This window comes from Astyanax mexicanus, chromosome 3 (assembly GCF_023375975.1).
Source record: "Astyanax mexicanus isolate ESR-SI-001 chromosome 3, AstMex3_surface, whole genome shotgun sequence".
In the NCBI taxonomy this organism is placed as follows: domain Eukaryota; kingdom Metazoa; phylum Chordata; class Actinopteri; order Characiformes; family Acestrorhamphidae; genus Astyanax; species Astyanax mexicanus.
The window spans coordinates 45539134-45561656 of NC_064410.1; the positions used below are offsets into that span (position 1 = coordinate 45539134).

Sequence of the window (22523 nt, forward strand, 5' to 3'; positions counted from 1 at the left end):
AGGATTTTCTTTTAGTAGCTATTGGAGACAGTGGAGGCTAAGGAAACTCAGAGAGACCTATCGTATTTCACAAAGAACAGGAAAAAATGAATTTTAGCAAAAGGAGACCTTTAAGAAGTATTAGTGCTATGAAGTATTTAGATCTTCTGAGAGCAGAAGGAGCCACAAAACAAGTTTTGACAGTAATCAAAATAAATGGATCTGTATATAATGATCATAAGTGTGATGTCGGGGATGGCTTAGCAACATCCACACCTGAATAGGTTGTAAGGTGCTATCTTGTGAGTAAGTTTGAACATTGGCCAGCATTTTCATGACGTGATGTGAATTATTAGAATAGAGGCCAGATAGTGGATGCCAGATGAATGGAAGATTTAATTTAAGTTTTTCTGAAGTTGTGCAAGCATTTAACATTTCTCAATCTACAGTGTCACATATTTGTATTGGGAATTTGTCATAGAAGGCATTACCACCCACAGTGGACAGAACACTGAGTAGGAATGATTGTTAGATGATTGTTGCTAGAATTATCCATGAAAACAGATAAAAGGCTATAGCACAAATCACACGCACATTCAATGCATGAGGTCCCATATGCATATCCCTTTAGTCACTGCATTAAAGGGACATGGCAAAAGTCATGGGACATGATACTATGTCAGTAGAAGCATGCAGAAGTATTGTTTTAATTTTTAACTTTACTTTCTTAGTGTGTAAGCAGAGGAAAAACAGCTATTAGGAAATATTCAGAAGTGAAATATTCAGAATGTGGATTATACTGGTCATCATTTTCTTAAAATGTAACACATCTGTGGATTTCCTTCACTAAAACACAATCATAATGAATTCCATTTCCTAATTCATTTTCAGAACAAGACCAAACGGAACAGAAAATCATTACAAGGCTTTTTTTGACAGCGCCGCTATCCAAATAATGAAACCATGTGTATTTCCACCTGTGATACGGTGATGGATGCTTCACAGCTGTTTGGGCGGCTGAGTTTAACTCGGTGCTCTCAGGCTGTCTGCTCACGCACGGCAGGGTCCACACAATCAAAGCCACAGGCACACAGATAAATTGGTCATGTGTCACCTGTGACAGTGTCGGAGGAACGCAGATAATGTAGGTGTGTGAAGGAGGCGAGGGGGAGTGGTCTGGGATGTCGGAGAGGAGGTAGAGTTGGCTCGATGCCAGCGCGGTCACGGCTCAGAGCGTGTCCTCCATTACCCTGCCCTGTCACTCACACAGCCGCGGCCTGGCAGCCGGGTCCACCTCGCCACAGCTCAGCGGGCCAGCCTGCGGGGCCACGAGCTTCAGCACAGCTCAGTTACTCACACACCTACCTACACAACTACACAACTGCTCAGAAGTTTGGAATCACTGCTATATAATTACTGATGTCTGTTATTCTATAAATAGCTTCATAAACTAAGTACAGTATTTGGACAGTGATGCAGTTTCATTCAAGGGGCCTAATAAAAACCATTTAGGAATTGCCACCATTAAAAAAAAAAAAAAAAAAAAGCTTCTTCAGGATTTATTAGAAAACAGATTTTAATATCTCACGAATGGTGTACACCACAAGACAGTGATGAACAGGCGAGTGTCAGAGCTGAGAACAGAGTGGGAGGTGTCTGTGTTGTTGGAGAAGATGTAGGAGGCTGAAAGGGCAGTATTAATGAGCAACCAATTAAATGCTTCCCACAAATTTGGTCATTTCTGCTCAACAGATCACAGTATACTTTATTTTCAGTCTTTTACACTTAAGGGTCAATTATTTATAAATATGTACAGGTCAAGTGGTCAGTGTATGTGTGTGTGTGGGCTGATACAAAGTGAGTCTGAGCTTGGATTTTGATGGCTGCTTTAATTATGCAGCTTCTGAGAGTGGAGACCAGGGCGGAAAATTCTTTTACAATGTCAGTGCATATCATAAATAAATGTAAAATGTACTTCCCCCATGCCTGAGAGAACGCATCTATCTATAAATAAGACCGTTTATTATTTATATCTCTAAGCCTCTGGAAGTAAGACTGACTTGGAGGATACTGTATTTAAGAAGATATGCACGCAGTGTCTACATGTTTGTGCATGTGTGAGGAGGGTATGTGTAAGGGTTTAATAGGAACCATACCATGTACCTCAAACACTGCTGTTTCCGCTCTTAAATACCAATATCAATAAATATCATAATAACATAAATCATAATCAAAGCTGCAATGAAACACAGGCCAAATTCCAAAATCCCAAGACTAGTTTGCGACAGTATGGACTTGCCATATTTATGTCCCCAAAAACTGACAGGAACTGAAAAAAAAACAGTAAAATGTGGCTTCAAGAAGACTTGGTGTTGTCGGTACTAGAGAGCAGCACATCACCTCCAGACTGAGCAATGAGCATACAATAAAGAGAAAGCCAAGAAGAGCAAACAGGTATTTGTCTTCATTTTCTTTCTATAACTCTTATTTAAAAAGAAAATCACAGTGTTTCTCAGTCCTGAGGCAAGAAAAACAGGGTGGTAAATATTCCTGCTAACAACATCTGAGCTTTTCTCACCCAATCAAAGTCACATATTTGCTATTTATACGCTATTTATAAAGAACAACCTACAACACGCAAAAAAAAAAAACAACACACATTCTTTGGCACCTTTAAGTATGTGGTCACACTGAGCTGCTGAACAGTCGCACGTTCAGTCAATGCCAGCGCCGGCCTCTGCGTGCACGACACTGAAAACATTCCATTAGGCCAGAGTCAGAGGGGCAGGGCTACTGCCGGGGCGCTGCTGCTAATGCACTGAGCACTGGAGCCTGGGGTGATATGGCCAGTCAGTGTAATTCGCTGTCATGGTGGAGGCTGGGGAAAGGAGTCTGCTCGGAGCCTGCTGCCTCCCTACAAGCCTGCCTGGCTGCTCCACTCCCTGCTCCCTGCCAGGCTTCAGAAACGCTCCGAGCAGCTGATCCAGCCTCGAGCCGCTGCCCCCTTCAGCAGCAGAGCTAAGCTACCATGCACCACTGAGGGCGGAACACGTGCCCAGGCTGTGATGCTGTTTAACCCAGTGTGCCCTAAAGTAGCAGGAAGGGGGCTTTTATCTGCCTGAAACATTCAGCATCATTGCATGATGTACAACAATTGCTGAGCACTAAATCAGCATCAATGTTATGGATGCTAATATGCACTGAACTGAACTTGACAGTTTAGACAACTGAATGTGGAATTGTTTTGATAATATTGACTATAATAGCCTGAAATTAAATTGTATGACTGTGTGTATCGTTTATTATCTACTAAATTCCCTAACCACATATACAGTAACGTTACTGAATACTGTTCCTCCTCAAATCATCCTTGTAATCATTGTAAGATGTCCTCTGGTCTGGAAGCAAAGTGGGACAATTTGCTCTGAGACAGAGGTGTTTTAGTGAGAAAATGCTGACTCAAGTTTGCAGGTGTCAAGGGACTGCTGGGGCCTAATCTGCATCAGTTAACCTTAACTGTCCCTGCTGTCTTTAAAAATAAACAACAAGCATGCACTTATCTGAGGAACAAGCATTTTTCATATCAGATACAAACAGAATCTGATACAGAACAAGTAAAGAAATCTGATACAAGGGCATACAGTACAGGCCTATATATAGAGGCATATTTTTTAAAATACACTTAATTTCAAAACATTTGTGGACACCTCTTTGATAATGTTTGCATTCAGCTGCATTACGTTACATTAAAATTATCTATTGCTGACACAGGTGTGCAAATGCACACAGACACACACGCACAAAACACAGTTTGTGTAGTCCATGTAGTAACATATACACCAAATATTAATAATTAATAATTTAATCATTTAATTAAATGTATTATCTATCTATCCATCCATCCATCCATCCATCTATCTATCTAAGTATACTAATACATTTCAAAACATTAGAATATCATTGAAAAGTTACTTTAATTTAGTTATTCAGTTCAAAATGTGAAACTCATATATTATATGGATGTTTTACACACAGAGTGATCTATTTTAAGTGTTCATTTGCTTTATTGTTTATGATTATGGTTTACAGCCAATGAAAACCCAAAAATCAGTCTCTCAGGAAATTAGAATATTGAATAAGACCAGTTGGTATATTTGGCAGTGTGGGCAGTGTGCCAAGTCCTGCTGGAAAATGGAAAATGAAAGCTGCATCTCCATAAAAGTTGTCTGCAGAGGGAAGCATGAAGTGCTGTAAGATTTTCAGGGAAAACACTGCGCTGATTTTAGACTTTATATAACACAGTGGATCAACACCAGCAGATGACATGTCTCTCCAAACCATCACTGACCTTCAGTAAATTTTACATTTCATTTGAAAATCGAGGGTTTTAGAGTCTGGAGGAAGAGTGGAGAGAAACACAGTTCAAGCTGCTTGAGATCTAGTGTGAAGTTTCCACAATCAGTGATGGTTTGGAGAGACATGTCATCTGCTGGTGTTGATCCACTGTGTTATATTACTGTAAGTCCAATGTCAGTGCAGTGTTTTTCCGAAAAAAATATGCGGATTTCATTTTCCAGCAGGACTTGGCACACTGCCCACTCTGCCAAAAATACCAATTGGTCTTATATAATATTCTTATTTTCTGAGACACTGATTTTTGGGCTTTTATTGGCTGTAAGCCATAATCAAATAAATGCTTAAAATAGATCTTTCTGTGTTTAATACATCTATATAATTACTGAAAGTAACTTTTAAATTATATTTATTTTTTTTGAGATGCACTAGTAGATCACTAGGCCAACAGAATAGGAATCTCTGGAGCAGATACACATGAGCCTATAAGTACGATACTACAATACCTAATGCCAGTCAAGGGCTCGATCCACAGAGTCATGTGTGTACTAGGGGTGGGCAATATTATATCGTATACAATATATCGTGACACAGAAATATCGTGATATTAAAAATCCATATTGTGATAATAGGGCTGTTCTGTCTTAAAAGTAGTCTATTATTTACTGTAATGCTTTAGTTTTATTTATTGTTTAATTGTTTTAGTTTGCAGTTTATATTCATGCACTAAATATTCTGCAATATTTTTTGCTGCATTATATTATTTTATGCTATATTATTTATTTTGCCACATTATGATTATGCTGTTATACTATTATACTATATTCCTGAAATTAATTAATTATTTTTCTGTTTTCGTATATCACCAAGTATATCGTTATCGCAAAAATACCCTGAAATATCGTGATATTATTTTAGAGCCATATCGCCCACCCCCTAGTGTGTACCAGGAATTTGGTGGCATCTGATTGAAAATGTCAGTGTGAACAGACAAACAACTTCCAAATAATTGGCATTTACATCACATATATTTCAATAAGTGTCAAATATATATTATAAATTGTCTAAAAATACCAAAGCTGTAGGATTTGTGAAGAGAGAATTAGGCAGAGAGGTGAATCTATTGCACAATAGGACAATAGAACATGATAGACATGATACAGTCTGACAGTATCATAGGTCAAATCATAAAATTTGTTAGCACACAGGCTAAACATAGCTGGCTGCCCCAGAAATATACCACACACCAGATGCAGCCACAAACTTACTGTAGTTTGTATTATTATATAATAGTAGAGCTCCTTGTCCTCAACTCCAGCTATCAGCTAAACAAACAAAACAGTGTCCTTTCAAACGACCATGGAAGAGGGCAGGGAAGAGAGCAGCAACAGAGCAGAGAGGTCAGGTGTGTGTGTGTGTGTGTGTGTGTTTATATCTGGGCGACAGTCTGTGGTGGTGAATGGAGAGCTGTTGTTTTTTTATGTTCTCTATCTGAACACAGGCTATTTTATTCTTTGAGAAATTATAAGTGCAACCAGTGCTCTGCAAATTGCAGATCATTGCAATAGCATGCAGTGGTATACAGCAAGAGCTTGGTAGGACCCATTTTTAATCATTTGCTTCACATCAAATGCTGTAACTATAATGTCTGAAGTTATATACTGTATGTGAGGGTCAAGGATTTTTTATCATCCATGCTCAACTTTAAAGACGAGACCTAGCTGCTTAACTGTTGATTAGTTGTGATTCTTTGATCCTCCTTCCAGAATAACTGTAGCTTGTAAAAATAGAAAAAAAGCCTTCCAAAGAATATAAAGATCTGCAGCTTATTGATTCCAGATTCCAGTTTTTCTTCAAAAGGAGATTTCTGCTCGCTAACAGGGAAAAAAAATCCTTAGATCATGGACTAATGTGTAGCAGAAACACTGTAATACCCAGTGATCATGGTCGGCTAAAAATTCTAACGAAATTTTCTAAAATTGAGGTGCAAGCTCCCCTCAGTATAGAGAACTAAAGCAAACATGTCTGGGAGAATACAGAATACTTTTGAATTGTTGAGGAGAATGACAGTCTGTGGAGAACACAGTCTTTGTGAAGGATTTTCCCAGACGGCGAAACTGTGTGTAATTATGTGGGTACAGCACTGGTACTATTAGTTTATCAAAAGTAAAGCTATTTTAAGATAAGATGAAGATTTTAAGTTAGCTGGAAAATCATGCAGAAATTGGCACTAAGAGCAAAATTAGCATGTTTCCTACAGTCACAACTGTTTCTAAAGGGTTAAACTTTTTTATGATAACAGAGTGATTGATAAGTTGAGTTAAATAATAAGTGAAATCTTTCCATACTTAACATGTATCCGCAATTCTACACTGGGCCGTGTGCTGTATAACACTTCTTATTGAATATTTCTGTTCAGTATTGAATAAACCTCACACTGACTTTTTCCACTGTAACTCAGCATCCTTTTAATCAAAGCAGATGCTCACACACACATACACACACACACACACACACTCACTCAAAGAACTGCCTCTCATCACTCATTGCATTCCACCTGACAGAAAAGCCCAGCAGCTCACAAACAAGTAAAAGTGGCCCCAAGGGTCTTTTTAAAAAAGTCTGAGGGAGAAAAGTAACAAGCGAAAGAGTAAAGGAGATAGCATCACAAAGCAAAATGCCTGTTTCCTATCCCTTAAACAGGAAAACAGCCCTGAGTGATTGGAGCTGCTCTGACCAAACCAAGAAACCCAAAGAAAGAGAAAATGCTATACTCATAAAAACTGCTTTAATACTTTAATACAAAACATATAAAGGGCAATGTCATGGGTTAGCAGCCTGTAAACTGATCATGAAGTACTACTATCAGGAGATGGGAACACTCAAAATTTCTCTAAATGTTACGAGTATACTGGAAATACAGAGGTTGGACAATGAAACTGAAACACCCGGTTTTAAAGCACAATAATTTATTGTCCTGACAGACAGTTCTGGTGGAAACAGGAGAGTTGAGGTGCACATTGAATTCTGCCGTGATTTGGGCAGCAGCCGTGGTTTCATGTTTTTTGGATACAATCCAGGTTAGCACCCAAACATCCCTTTCAGACAGCTTCCTCTTGCATCCACAGTTAATCCTGTTGGATGTGGTTCGTTCTTCTTGGTGGTATGCTGACATTACCCTGGAGACCGTGGCTCTTGATACATCACAAAGACTTGCTGTCTGGGTCACAGACGTGCACCAACAATTTGTCCTCTTTTGAACTCTGGTATGTCACCTATAATGTTGTGTGCATAGAGCAGAACTGTGCTCTTACCCTGCTAATTGAACCTTCACACTCTGCTCTTACTGGTGCAATGTGCAATTAATGAAGATTGGCCACCAGGCTGCTCCAATTTATCCATGAAACCTCCCACACTAAACTGACAGGTGTTTCAGTTTCATTGTCTAACCCCTGTACATCATAGAAATAATCATTACTCACAGTGGACAACACCGTGGGTGGTAATAATTGTGTCCAAAGACTTCTGTCTAGAATTATCCGAATGAACAGACAAGCAACTCTGGCAGAAACTACATCCATATTCAATTCATGAGCCCTACATGCATATCCTGCAGGTCAGTGTAGCCTTCTTTATCTCCCATGGAACAGGTGTGATGGGACACAATACTAGTTTCTGTCCCATGAAATATGGCATATCAGTGTATACACATCTATATTCTCTTGAGAAAGTAAGTGTTCTTCTTTCTTAACTGAAACAGAGGCTCCATTAAGGTCATTATTATTGCCTGTTCATGTGGGAACACATCTCCAGTCAGATTTCCAACATATGGGCTTATGGTGGCCCATATTGAGAGTGACAGGCCCTTTGCACAGGGCAGTGAGGTCAAGTTGGTTTTTGGTTATCGTGTTTATAGTGTGGCCTGCACTGGAAGCCTTTTTGTAATGAGGGCAGGTGAGGGGCTTGCTGCGCCCTTATTGTAACTTCTGCATTCCCATCACAGCTTCCGCTGAAGCAAAAAGTACGAGATCAGGCTGCATCACCTCACAGTCTAGCTGCTGTTGTCACACTGCAGTCTCTCACAACACAAACCTACACCTGGATTAAAGAAGCTGATTCCAGATTCAGCATAACTTTTAATAGCTTATATCAAGCATGAAACATCTGGCCAGTGAGGTTGTTTGACCCATAATGAATGATAATGAAAAAACAAATAAATAAAATGCTTCTATGGTGAGCTTTCGTTTACATTCCTCACCTATCTCTCTGTCTTGTTTGGCGTGACTTTATTTTCTTCCCATTCCTTTTTTTCCACCCGTTCTTGGGCTCCCTATCTCCTTATAAGGGTGCTTTTTCCCAAATGTGTCCCAATTCACTAGCCCAGGCAGCCTGTGTCCCAATTCACTGACGACACGGGTTCGATCCCACGTGAGGAGCACTGTTTTTATTTATTTATATTTTCCTTTCTTCTTGGGTTTACCTGCTTTGAAGTCAACTGTTCTGCAAATGGGTTCAACAACCCTCTGGGCTGGAGAGCTATTAGTCTGTAGCACTAGTAGCTCTCAAGCTCTATCTATCTATCTATCTATCTATCTATCTATCTATCTGTCTGTCTGTCTGTCTGTCTGTCTGTCTGTCTGTCTGTCTGTCTGTCTATCTAATATCCATACAAATACAGCATAAACAAATATGTCATAGAAGCCATTGCCACCCATAGTGGACAGAGCAGTTAGTGATAATGATCGTGACTGGTGGTGTCTGGCTAGAACTGTCCATACAAACAGACAAACGTATCTGTCAGAAATCCCATTCACATTCCATGTAGGATGCCACACATGCTTATCCCTCAGCATTCTTTATCTAATGATACTAGTTCCTTACCCATGAAACAAGGTGTGTCAGTGTATTCACAGCACTTTGAAAAAGGAGCATATATTTAATTTTGTCTTGGCTTTACATTATTATACAGCAAGTACTTCAAAAAACACTGCTGTTGAACTGCTATTTGACACAGATAGCTTTCCAACTGAAATGGCATGCCATATGATGCTTAGTATCCATAGAAATGAAACAGAAAAACACTATCTATCCCCATTTTGCCACAGATGCTAGGAGTAAACTACAAAATGGCTTGAACCAGCCAGGTCAGCCAATTTACAGAAAATGTTCATAAGTATGATAGCATACTGCCCTAAAAGATCTCATACATGCACTTGAATGAACCGACCGTTCAGGATCCGTCTGAGCTGTCGGTGGTGAGATGTGTAATTGTACAGCTTCAATTGGTGCTATTCAGAAAGCGTTTCCTGATTAACTGGTCATTAAAACAGAACATGGTGGTGAACATGGTGGTCCAGTCTTGAGCATCATCATCTGTCCATCGATTGACATGCTGAAAGTCATGGGATAGCAGTATGCAAATGTATCATGAAGTGTTACCTCAGGGGGAGGCTTGGGAATGCTCACACCTGTTGTGAGGTGTTGTCTTGTGGCTAAGGCGACATGAATTAGTTAAAGAGAGTCCTAGGTATATGTCAATAAAGGCATTAGCACCCACAATTAACATCACAGTGGGTGGTAGTTATCATGACTAATAATTATCCCGCAGGTCAGTCAAGCATTAGTTGATCTCCACGAGACATGGCAAAAGTACTGGGACCTAGGGTTGTCACGATACCAAAATTTTGACTTTGATACCGATACCAACTGTAGTATCACGATTCTCGATACCAAAACGATACTTGGAAGAAAAAAAAACAATAAAAAATATCTGAACATAAAATGTTTATTTTTGACTGAACTGGATTGAACACTGAACAATCGGTGCAAACGTTGTTATTCTAAAATGAAACATTTGAACAAAAAACAAGTTTCGTTATTATAACCTTAAATATAACATAATTATCTAAACACTTCCTAAAAACTAAAACTAAAACCAGAGGTAATGGTAGCCTGACTATGTGAACCTGACGGGCGGGCAGAAGTTAAGTTCTGAATAAGGAAAATAAAGAGACAGAAGAACATTACAATGTTATGTTCATTTTAACACTCACTGCTCCGTTTTATTAATCAACCGTTTACCGTTTTTAATAAGCCCATGTTCAGTGTAACGATCAAGCAGGCTACGTGCCTGACCACAGATTTGCGATGGAAACGCGAAAACATGAACATCTTGAGTTCATGTTTCACAGCCAATGGGATAATGGAGAAATAGAGAAAACCACGGGTCCAAAACAAAACTCCTGCACACTCCTCTCCGTGTTAACGTGATTTACTAGCAGTCGCTAGTAAATCTTAGTTAAGCTACAGACAGAGTGTATCTTGACTAACTCCACTAACCTGTCGACTTCTCAGCTCTTTGTAGAGATCAGGGTGCTTGTCTGCTAAATGAATGAGCGAAATATGATCAGAATTATGTTAAATAACACTGTAACATAGAAGCATAGAACTATTATTTAATTAAAATGATTTTTAAGAACAGCTAAACACAGTGCTGCAGGTCAAACGCGGAGGCGTTCAGAGAGAGACAGATAGAGACACAGAGAAAGAGACACAGCGAGAGTGAGAGAGAGAGAGATTTGCGTGTTCTGATGTGAGCTACTCACAGGTAAAGGTTCTCTTTTATCTCCTCGTGCTCATATTCTAGTCCCACACATAAGTCTGCAGCTCCCTCAGTGTTTTCTGTCGTATTTTGCGGCTAGCGCGAGCGCTTACAACTAACACCGCGGACCGCGAGGTGCCGCCGCGCTTGTGCCGAATCCGCTACTGAATCCGACTCCCGCTTCGCGGACAGAATCGGCACAACACCCCCGCTGTACAACTGCGGGAGTGAAAACAGCGCTAATAAATAAAGTAGTTTAGTTTCACTTTCAGTTTTCGTTATTTTATTTAAAAATAAAAATATAAATAAAAAACAGATGCCTACATCTCAGACTATTTTCCCACACTTCACTCCTCGCGCCCGTTTTGTCCACAAGTCGCGGACGAGAGACATCTGTTATTTTAGCCGTCGCCATTCTACACTCGCTGCTGCTCTGCTGGCTTGCGCGTGCGTGTGTCGCTCTCAACCGAGTCAAATGAATCGATTCACACGTGAATCGATTCATTTGTTCAGAACACTAAGTTTATCTGAATCCTGCCACACCGACTGCTGCGGTGTGAATCAGTTTTCTTATGAACTGAATCAAATCGTGCCTACTAATTTGACTCATTTGAAGCTAGTGACTGGGCTATATACAGTATCGAAAGCATCGAACGCTAAAGAACCGAATCGTTTGTGATGACGTAGTATCGAAAAAGAATCGAACCTTCGGTACACCGTGCAACTCTACTGGGACCTGATACTGGTTTCTTATGAAAGATGATACAGCTTAACGACAGTTATATCCATGATATGATGATAATTACCAACAGAAAGGTTCTTTTGTAATGAAGGAAAAAAATCAATAATACTGTCTGTATGTTTTTATTTATTTGATGTAGGTCCACAAATTGGTACCAATTATTTGTCAAAACATTGGCACTCACTGCTTAAAAAAGCAACATCATGAGAAGATCTAACTTGCGTCTTACTGGATCCATTTAAATTACAATATCCTCCCTGCTGCATCCATTATGTTTCCATACTGTGAAAATACACACAGTTGTACACTACAGTACTCGAGAAACTCAAATGGCACTGCTATGGAAAATGCTACAGAGCTACAGTATATACTACTCCCTGCACCAAAAGGCAAGAGTCTTCCTAGATATCAATATTGCAAATGCAAAAACTTGGCAAATGTCACTATTGATGCCTTGCAACTCTGCCTTGAGGTTTTGTTGAATAATTCAGCATCCAACAACCGTAGGCCTGCCATTATCTATTTAAATCCACAGAAACTCATCCCAAAACCCGCATGTGGCACTGTTGTGGCCTGGTTAAGGAGACGAGCAAGCAGGCCTGGCAGGCTGAGGGGGGGGGGGGGGGGGGGGGGAAGGCAGGAAATTAAATGTACAGAGAGATTGTTGCGAGGCCAGTTTGTGTCTGATCCTTTCTATCACTTTTTCCATCTGTCCTCCATGACCTCCTCACCTGTTCTCCTCAATCAGCCATTCATCAGCCCCGGCACGTCATCCCTTCATTCTGAGTCCCTGATGCAATCGCTCTTCCTTCTCTTCCCTCTTCCATCTCCATCTTTTGCCAACACTACTCCACATCCTCCACCCCCCCTCTGTTTTTTTCTCTCTTTTCTCGCCCTTCCCCCATTGTTCTCCAACCCATCTCTTTTCACCAGTCATTCTCATCCTTGGCAACAGCTGGAGAGAAGCTGCGCAGATGAAGATGTCCACTCTGGCTAGCGTACTTCAACACATCAGAGGGATGGAAAACAATGCTCCATGACAAACAGGCCTGCAGGGGTTTGTTCACACTGAAAGCTACAAGAGAGCACGCGGGGTGGATTGGAGGATAGTCGTCGTGTCTCGGGGATAAGATAAACATATTTATCACTTGAGGTTTGATGCAGATCTTAATATGGGTGTTCATTACCGTAATGAAATTAAGCCGGCGAACGTAGCGGCAAGTAAGCCTAGCCGTGTGTGATTTAATGCATGAGATGTGTCAGAGCACTTTACAAAGACAGAAGATAAAAGGTATGCGAATCAAACACACACACACACAAACACACACACACACACACACACACACTCTAACACACCCACATAGACGCTGCACCACTTCATTAATAAGTAAATTAACGTATGCTAATCTGTTTAGAGCAGCCAACACTGTTTCTGCTATATCCATGCCCTCTCTCTCTCTCTCCACTCTTTGTCTTTCATCATGGCATATTTTCTCCTAATTCATCTCCGCACAGCCACAGTGATGAGCTTGTTAGCCTCACTGCCTCACTCCACACAGCACTACACTCTTTCACTATTCACTTTGTACAGACTCATGTACACCCCCCACCCACCCCACAACCCTCGACTCACCCCCAACAACCCCTCCCTGAAGTGGCTGCTGCTGAAACCCTGCAGTTCTCCGCCGTTATCAGCCTGCTTGAAGGCCAACTTGCCCTGCTCACTCAAGTCTCTGCACGTGGCGAGGATAGGGTGAGTTGAAGGGGATTATTCCGTGCCCATTCAGTCAATTACCACCCCGTCACTTAAGGCTCCATCCAATCCAATCAGTCACACAAAGCTGCGTTCCAGGTCTGTCATTTGTAAAGGAAATGTGGGTTGCCAGGTTAAGGACACTGAACCTATACACAAACAAGCACAAGTTGTGCTAAAAAACAAAATTGTAATGGCAAAGTATAATCAAGTCAATATAGAGTCAAACTTTTAGATTCTGTCTGTATATTTCTGCCACAATGATTTCTTCTACACACTAAGAAAAATAAGTACAGATTTGTACTCAAAAGAGTTGCTGTACCTTATATTGAGGTACAAAAAAGTACCTTTCAGTGAAAGTCCTTTTTTGTACCCATGGTTTTTGTGCCAGTAAAGATTATAAAGATTATAAACATTATCATCAACTAAATATGTGTCAAGAACTTGATGATCCAAAATTGTCTGGCTTTCAAATATAAAATGTGCAATTAATATATATATTGTTTATTAGTACAGTGATGCAGAATACTGAATGTACCTTTTGTCTGGTTAAATGGTACAAATCTGTACATCCTGCTGTTAGGAATGACTTTGTACTTCAGATGGAACAAATCTGACCCTGTAAAAAGACCAATATTGTACCTTTCAGGGTACAATTAGGAAGAGTGTACCTTTGAGTACAAAAAAGTATTCATATCGTACCTCGAACATCGAACATTTGCATGTTCCGGCATGATAGCATGAGCCAGCACTAGTCTGGATCACTTTACCTATCTCAAATAATCTCGCTTAATTTGACGTGAAAACCCAGCTGCATGGGGACCACTAAGCATGAATGCAAGTGCTTGAGTGTTGAAATTAGTTAAAACGCCCATCCCTTCTAGAGGTTGTGATACATTACTGAGCTCCTGTTTGGAAGTCTATTAGGTAACATTGTATGTAAGCATTTAGGCTTTTTTAGAATGATGCCACATGCTGTGTTTTCCAACTATTGTGTTCAATATCTGACAATCCAGGGTGTAGAAATCGGACTGAGGAATGGACAGTTCTTTGCAATTATCAGTCTGTACCTCAGTCTTTTGAGATGATGTAAGGGAAATGTTGACCAAGTTTACACATTTTTGTTCACATATTCTGGGACGTGACTTGGGATCTTTCAGTGAATTACATCATCCTCTCCCCTATGTCTTTATATGAGGCTCGTGCTCACAGGGTCTTTTAAACATTCTCCCTTTCTACCCCTCACCCATTTTTTTCAATGAATAAAAAAATATTTTATCTGTTGCTAATGATGTCGTCTACCAATAGAAGAGATTTCATCAGAATGCAAATTTTTTGAAACAATTTTGAAATTGTTCAGCAGCATGGAAGTTATGGATTTGATTGTATTCAGTGACAACAGGGAGAGTGAGTTTAGTGAAGATGATGGGTGATCCCCACCCCACTTTAGTACCAACTCCCCTTCATCATCATCATCAGCTTAATGCTGGGGGGCTTTATACTTCTCTGGTCCATGCCTGGCATTAGTCATTAAATAAAATCATTTTCTGTTCTTAATTAGGAGACCAGCCACTGAGATTTCTCGTAATGCCAATTGTGGCACCTGTTCACGGATTAAATCCAGCTCTTTAACAAAAGAGCCAATCAGTTTGCTAATTGTGCTGAAAGTGCAGGAGATCTGTGCAGGAGCAGTAGCCATAACAAACAGAAAAATCATATTTTTGAGTGCTACAAACTAGGGCTGCAAAGATTAGTCCATATTATTGACAATTATTTAAATTTGTCAAATACAAATTTCATTGTCGATTAATCGTTATTTATAACAGAGCCGCATTACACAAAGTGCTGGGGACAAAAGTGCAATGGGTGATGGGTAAATGGCTCACTCACACAGTTTACACTCAACGTAGTCTGTGTCTCCAAAAGTGCCCAAACACAACAGATTAAAAATTGACTCACTAAATATCAGAACTTTCCACATTTAAACAACATCTAGACATTTAAATGCCTTTTCACTCTATTTCTATGCTTTTTAGAGGTAGAGGACATGGCAAAAATAATTGTTAAATAAAAATAATCAGCAGATTAGTTGACTATCAAAATAATCATATGTTGAAGCCATACGACAAACTATTCATGAGGTTTTAGTAAGATTTTATCAGTGTTTTAAAATATGCTCCTAAAACAGTAATCTGACCCTCAGTTTCTAGAACAGAGTCTCTCTGGTCGCATTGCAAAGATGGCCACAGATTAAACAGACTTGCCTATGAGGACTTTCCTTCCATTCAAACCTAATAAGGACTGTAAAGTCTATCTCTTGATTTGCATGACAGCCACTCTATAAATCTGATATGTACAGTTTTAATCAATCTTGCAAGCATATTATGCCAATTGAGGTCTTTCTCCCAAAACACAAAAGGCCACCAAAAGCGATTATCATTAGCGCTCACTACTCAAACTAAGCCTGCCAATTGCTGATGTTTCAACGGGATGCACTTAGCCTTTGGCAAAGCCATTCTGAGTCATTCCAACCAGTGCTTAATGTTATGCCTCCATCATATAGCAAATGAAAGTGTAGCACCAGGCCTGTGGTGGCACAGTTCCAGCTAATATGCAACCCTGTCACGCGTGAATATTCACAGCCCATCCATAAGCCACAGAAAACACTGTGACTCAGTATAGTATAGAAAATCCCCACCCCTCCTCCAGCCTGGCAAAACACAGCACTCAACAAACGGCCTTTATTGATATGCAATATGCAAAATGGGCCTTTTATGGCTAGATGCTCAGTGTGGTTTATCGAGTGTCGGAGGGAGAGCAGCTTTATGTGGCGTGGTAAGGATGGGTGATTCCTCTCAAACACAGCGTGTAAATCCATGGTCTCGTCTGAGGGAGGCTCACTGATCTCCCTGTCAGGATGAGACAGCCCTATTCTGACTGCTGGGACAGAATCAGGCCTGAGACTGCAGTGCGTTAAGCCCATGTGGGGAGTTAATCTTAGTAATAGCCGGGCTATGAATATGAACACCACATAAAAGACGAGTGAAGCGAGTGAATGTGGTGGAGAGTAGAGTGGAGCAGATTGCTGCATACAGGCGTTTCACCATGGATCTGGTTTTAGGTGTCATGCACTTTCAAACTCTTCAGAATAAAAGGCAGCAAAATGGGTTCTTTGGAGCAATTTTACACAAATTGGTTTTTGAAAGTATTTTTCAGATTTCTTACAAAGAACATCTTCTGTATGTTAGATGTTTGAGTGTGGAGAACATGTTTAAAGTAATCTTTCACAGTTAAAGAAGATTCTATTTTCATTAGTCACATATTTTTTATTGAATTGACCATCCAGTTGAGGAACCATTTAGGAAGCTTTATTTTTAAAAGTCTCACTTTTCTAAAGCAGGCAAAATAAAATAAACCTACATAAAGATATAGAAACAGTGGACGCTGCATCTTCTTAAATATTCAGTATGTACTTAATGACAAAAAGTGTGTAAAATGTCTACTACAGTCCAATTTCTAAACACTGGAGAGAGTTGTCTGCCCTGCCTGAGATTACCAGGTTAAGGAGACTGAACCTGAATGCTAAATCTACACAAACTAGCACAAAAGGCAAGTTCAAGAACTTTTACAGATGCAACATAAACTTTTTAGCAACATTGAGTCACTATAGCATGAGACCTTCGGTTTCTGGTGTATATATATAAATCTATATCTATCACATTGATATTAAACTAAGGTATTAAACAGATGTGACCTGTCTGGTCCTCTATTTTGACTGATCAGGTCATACAGTAGCACAACAGTCTTAACCAGCACTAGTATGGATGACTTTACCTAACTCAAATACTCATTGCCTTGATTAAACAGCTGCATGCAGACTGTTGAAATGTTGAAATGACTTAAAATGCTCATTCCTTCCACTGATCGTGATGAATTAGCTTGCTAAAGTTGGCCAGTCTTAGCTGGAGCTCAGTACGAAAGGAGGAAATTTATCAGCTCAGCATTCATCATCTTGTATGATTTCTGGGCTTTAAGCTGTCTCCATTTATCAAACATATTGCCAGTATTTACTCCTACATTTTATCTGCTGAGGCTGCAGCATGTTGTCTGCAATTGTGTTACATATCTGGCAACCTGGGGCGTGAAAACAGGACCGGGGACTGAGGAATGAACAGTGGGCAGGATCAGAGGCTGAAGCCTTATGCTTGATTTTAGTGCTGTCACACTAAAGCAGGTTAGATTGGAAAAGCAGATTCAGCTCCACTCTCTTCAGCTCTCCTCAGCTCCACTGTAAATTTCTTTTCGAGCAACTCCAGAGACAACACACTCAGGACTCCAGGCCTCTTCATATCTGCTTCACATTGATAAGATCCTGTGGCTTCTGGGTGAGGAGATATTGTGCCTCTTGCATCAGGATCGGACAGCTGAATCCTACCTGCTGTGCTAGGACTTGCAATTAGCATCTCATCTCCTGTTACAGGACAGGGATTTGTCAGAATACAGGTGGACAAACAGCACCCCCGAGATGTTATTTCTCTATTGTTTGCTGCTCTTGTATTAGGGTGGACAGCTGAGCTAAAACACAAACCCGGCTGCTTCAATCACGCACACGTCAACACACCCCCGTTATTTTTGTCTTTATGAGGCAATGAAAAGAATTAAAACGGATTTGCAGAGGCATGAAGAACCAAGAAGATGAGTCTCTATCAATTAACTCTAATCCTTTTCTCGACACTTATAAGCATATCTGCTTTTCTCTCAGCAACCAAACATATATTGCAGTGCCAGCACAACCATTTCAACCAAAAAAAAAAGCTTTTCCTCAGTAGAAGCTGGGGATCAGAAAGACAGTAAGTAAGCTCACATTTATCATAGCTAATTTTGTCATTTGCCGTCATTGTAATTTTGGATAGACTAGCTATTTTTGGGCCACTGTACTGTATAATGCTTAATGCAATACAAACCAGGTACAAATAGATTACATTATCTCTTACGTTTTAACCAGAGAAAACAAAGAAGCATCAGTAATGTCAAATAATGACAACTGATAACAATTAATGGATGCTTAATGATTCGCAACTGATTTTGCAGTAGATATATTGACTGAGATGTACTGACAGAATGGCTTACTTGATTACAACAACAGAAACATTAGCTCAGTAAAGATGTGTTCAACAATTAGCAAATTAAATACACTTATCCACTGTATCATCCTGAAACACACACCAGACTGATGAATAGCAGGCGCTACGGAAGTAACTAGAAAGCTTGTAAATGTGCTTGAGCCTCTGTGGTTGCCAGTAATCATTTTATATCCATTACATCTTCCCTCCAGTGTAAAATATTATTGTACGTGTAATTAAACTTGGAACACTCAGTTCTTTGTTATGAACTACTACACTGTAAACCCAGAAGTTGTTCGAACTCAAATAAATTAAGTCTGTTTTACATAAAATAGGAGATTTCTAAACAATACTCAACTATTTTGAGTTAGTTGAACATTTGTGGGCACATATACACTTAAACAGAAATCTTTGAGTTGAACCAACTTATAATAACTGAGTTTAGTGTGTTGCCATTAACAGCTTCTTTTCCATTGGCTTCTGTCACAATTTGCATACTGGGTGTGTCCAACAGTTTCTTTACTGTTTTCTTTCATCTACTTTTATATGAGTATTTAAAAAAATAGTTGAATGAAACCAGAAAGAAGACTAAATACAAGCTCAGGAAAATATTCATTTTAAATATATATGTATTTGTTAAGTTCACTGTATTTAAAAATTATATTACATGAACTTAAAATTTATTAGGTAATCGGTTACAACAAAAGTTTTGAGTTTAGTTATCGGGTTTTACAGCGTAGGCAATCCTTTTACAGGTGGTGCAAAGCACAAGAAGATAACTGCCAGCCAATCAGAGAACAGGAGGTGGGGCTTGTTGTAATAGGAGCGGTGAGGAAAAATAGTGGCAGTGCAATAAGCTGTATGCATGCTTAATACTGCTAAAATGGCTTTTTTTGGAAGTACGTTGATCAGCCATAACATTAACAACACCCGCCTAATATTAAGTACAACAGACAATCGACAGATCTGACCATTCAAAGCTCTGAATGTGTTCTATGGCATCTGTCACCAGGATGTTAGAAGCAGATCTTTTAGTTGTTCTTTTAGGTTATAAGCTGGACCCTCCATGGGTCACATCAGTAAGCATTAGGTGACCATGACCTTGCTGCAGATTGTACTTTCTTGAACCACATCTGTAGATACTGACCACTGCAGGAGATGCTTAGGCCCAGTTGCAAAGCTATTATAATTATGTTTTTTTGTCAGTGAAAATCAATGTTTCTAGCTGAATTTTAAATACCTCTTCTCTCCCTATATAATGAACTACATAAGGCATAAACTACAATGTCTGTATGCAGATAGCACTATATATATTTCAGATTTCAACATACTCTACTGCTCTACATAGGGAGCACTGTGTGATTTTTTTTCTCTCTCTTTAAGAGGTAATTCTACAGGGTTTTTAAAAGTTTTTAGTCTCTACGTGGAAAGATTTTTTTTTCAAAAGCAGAGGGAGGGAAATGTTCTTCTGTGTTTTGCTCAGTTTTCCTGCTTTTAATGCATCATTTTCAATACCTGACTGTTCACCTACTGCCTAATAAAGCCCACCCTTTGACAGACAATGGTGACCTGTCAGTGGTGCTAGTGTTATGGCTGATTTAATATTTATGTACAGTGGTGAACTAAGCATGAATAGCTATTTCAAGTGTTAAGTGCCATAATAGGAGTGTCTTCAAGAAACCTCTATTTATTTCAGGTCCAGCTGGTGCTTACTGGTGTAATAAAAGGAAATAGTCTATAATTAAGGACCAACTAACTGGCAAAAGTGTTTTTGTTGGGGAAGAGAACTGAATAGAAGAGGGTTTGGATAGAAGAGGCTTTTTCATCCCCTGCCTATGACTCTCCTACACTACCCACTCTTATGAATAAGGGTACTTTTAATGATTGTTTGAGTGATAGCATAAGAACCAAGTGTGTAAAAATGTAAAAATAAATAAGAATTTTAAATTAACAACTAAATTGGTTCTTATGGTCTTTACACATCTTAATGTACACATTATAACTAATCTTCTGTCAAAGAATAACAAAAAATGGTTATTCTGTGGCATCACTCTCAAAGAACCATTTGAAGTAGCTTTATTGGGAAGACTGTAACCTATAAAAAATAGTCATTAATATCAGTTAGATAAAAATAAGAGTTGATTGAATGAGAAGCATGGGAAATGATGACATTGCCAATATGTGGATATTGTAGAGCTATTAGGATCTTCTAGGTAGATAGATAGATAGATAGATAGATAGATAGATAGATAGATAGATAGATAGATAGATAGATAGATAGATAGATAGATAGATAGATAGATAGATAGATAGATAGATAATGTGGATATTACAGAGCTATTATAATCTAAAAATTAAGCCTTCTTATGAGCACAAAAAGTGTACTGTAATGAAAACAATCATGACAGACAGACAGACAGACAGACAGACAGACAGACAGACAGATAGATAGATAGATAGATAATGTGGATATTACAGAGCTATTATAATCTAAAAACTAGAAGCCTTCTTATGAGCACATAATGTGTACTGTAATGAAAAGAAGCGTGACAGACAGACAGACAGACAGACAGAAAGACAGAAAGACAGATAGATAGATAGATAGATAGATAGATAGATAGATAGATAGATAGATAGATAGATAGATAGATAATGTGGATATTACAGAGCTAATATAATCTAAAAACTAAGCCTTCTTATGAGCACAAAAAGTGTACTGTAATGAAAATAATCATGACAGACAGACAGACAGACAGACAGATAGATAAATAGATAGATAGACAGACAGATATGGAAATACATGACACCATGTTCTCATATTTGGAGTAACTGCTCCGCGCAGAGGTCCTGGAGCGCATCGTTGGCCCCGGGATTGCCACTGTAAAACAGACGTGCTTCATATTTTCCTCTTTCATGTTTTTTTTTTTATGTCTCTCGTGTCTTCTTCACATCGACGCTCGTGCGCGTGTTCTGGGGGGTGCTTCACGCCCCTTGTCTCCGGATCGCTCCGACTGACTGACTGACTGCCCCGTTAATCTGTCCGGTTAGCGGATCCCGGTTCCAGCAGCAGCCTGAACCGAGGGTCCCGTGCACGACTGGCCCGAACCAAACTTCCTCTGGTTTACAGCTCGAGCCACAAACCCGAGCGCTCAGCGAGCTAAAGCCACCGGATACACTGACTGATACATCATGATACAGGAACAATACAGAAGCGGACAGTTCTGAACTCCAGAGCCCAGCAGAACTCCCCAGCACTGAACTATCATCAGAAACACACGCCTCGTGCTCTCCACATCACACCCGCTCACTCTTACCTCAGCGAGATCCAGCAGATCCTCTCTCACGCGCTCATCCCCGCGCTGGAAGAAGCGGGCAGTAATTCCTGTGGACGGTCCGCTCCGCTCCGGTCCGGCTCGCGGAGGCTCCGGTACTTGGCGCTGGCGGTGCTGCTGCTGCCGCTGCTCAGAGTCTGAGCTCAGGATTCCCCTCCAGCCCGGAGCTGCACGGGAGGGGCCAACAGAGCATCACCATCACCATCACACACACACACACACACACACACACACACACAGAGAGAGAGAGAGAGAGCGTTATTTTATTTGTGCACATCGATTTTACGTTAATTCTACATCGCTTCAACGTTATGGTTTCCTAGTTGTTTGCATTAAAACATTACTTACGTTAAACACAGCTCTGGATAAAAATTAAGAGACCACTTCAGTTTTTGAATCAGTTTCTCTGATTTTGCTATTTATAGGTAAATGCTTGAGTAAAATAAACATGTTGTTTTATTCTATAAACTACAGACAACATTTCTCCCAAATTCCATAAAATAAGAATATTGTCATTTAGAGCATTTTTTTTTGCAGAAAATAAGAAATGGCTAAAATAACAAAAAAATTAGAGCTTTCAGACCTCAAATAATGCAAAAACAAAACAAGTTCAGAAGAGTTCAGAAATCAATATTTGGTG

General features: G+C 39.7%; 1 protein-coding gene across 2 annotated transcripts in view; it reads right to left on the reverse strand.

Moving 5' to 3' along the window:
- Positions 1–22032, reverse strand: part of dlgap3 (discs, large (Drosophila) homolog-associated protein 3) — a 283280-nt gene extending 261248 nt beyond the window's left edge. For both annotated transcript variants that reach the window (XM_022683199.2, XM_049475371.1), the window contains exon 1: positions 21866–22032. The gene's annotated coding sequence lies outside the window, so the exon portion shown is untranslated. The remainder of the gene's footprint in view (positions 1–21865) is intronic.
- Positions 22033–22523: the final 491 nt, after the last annotated feature.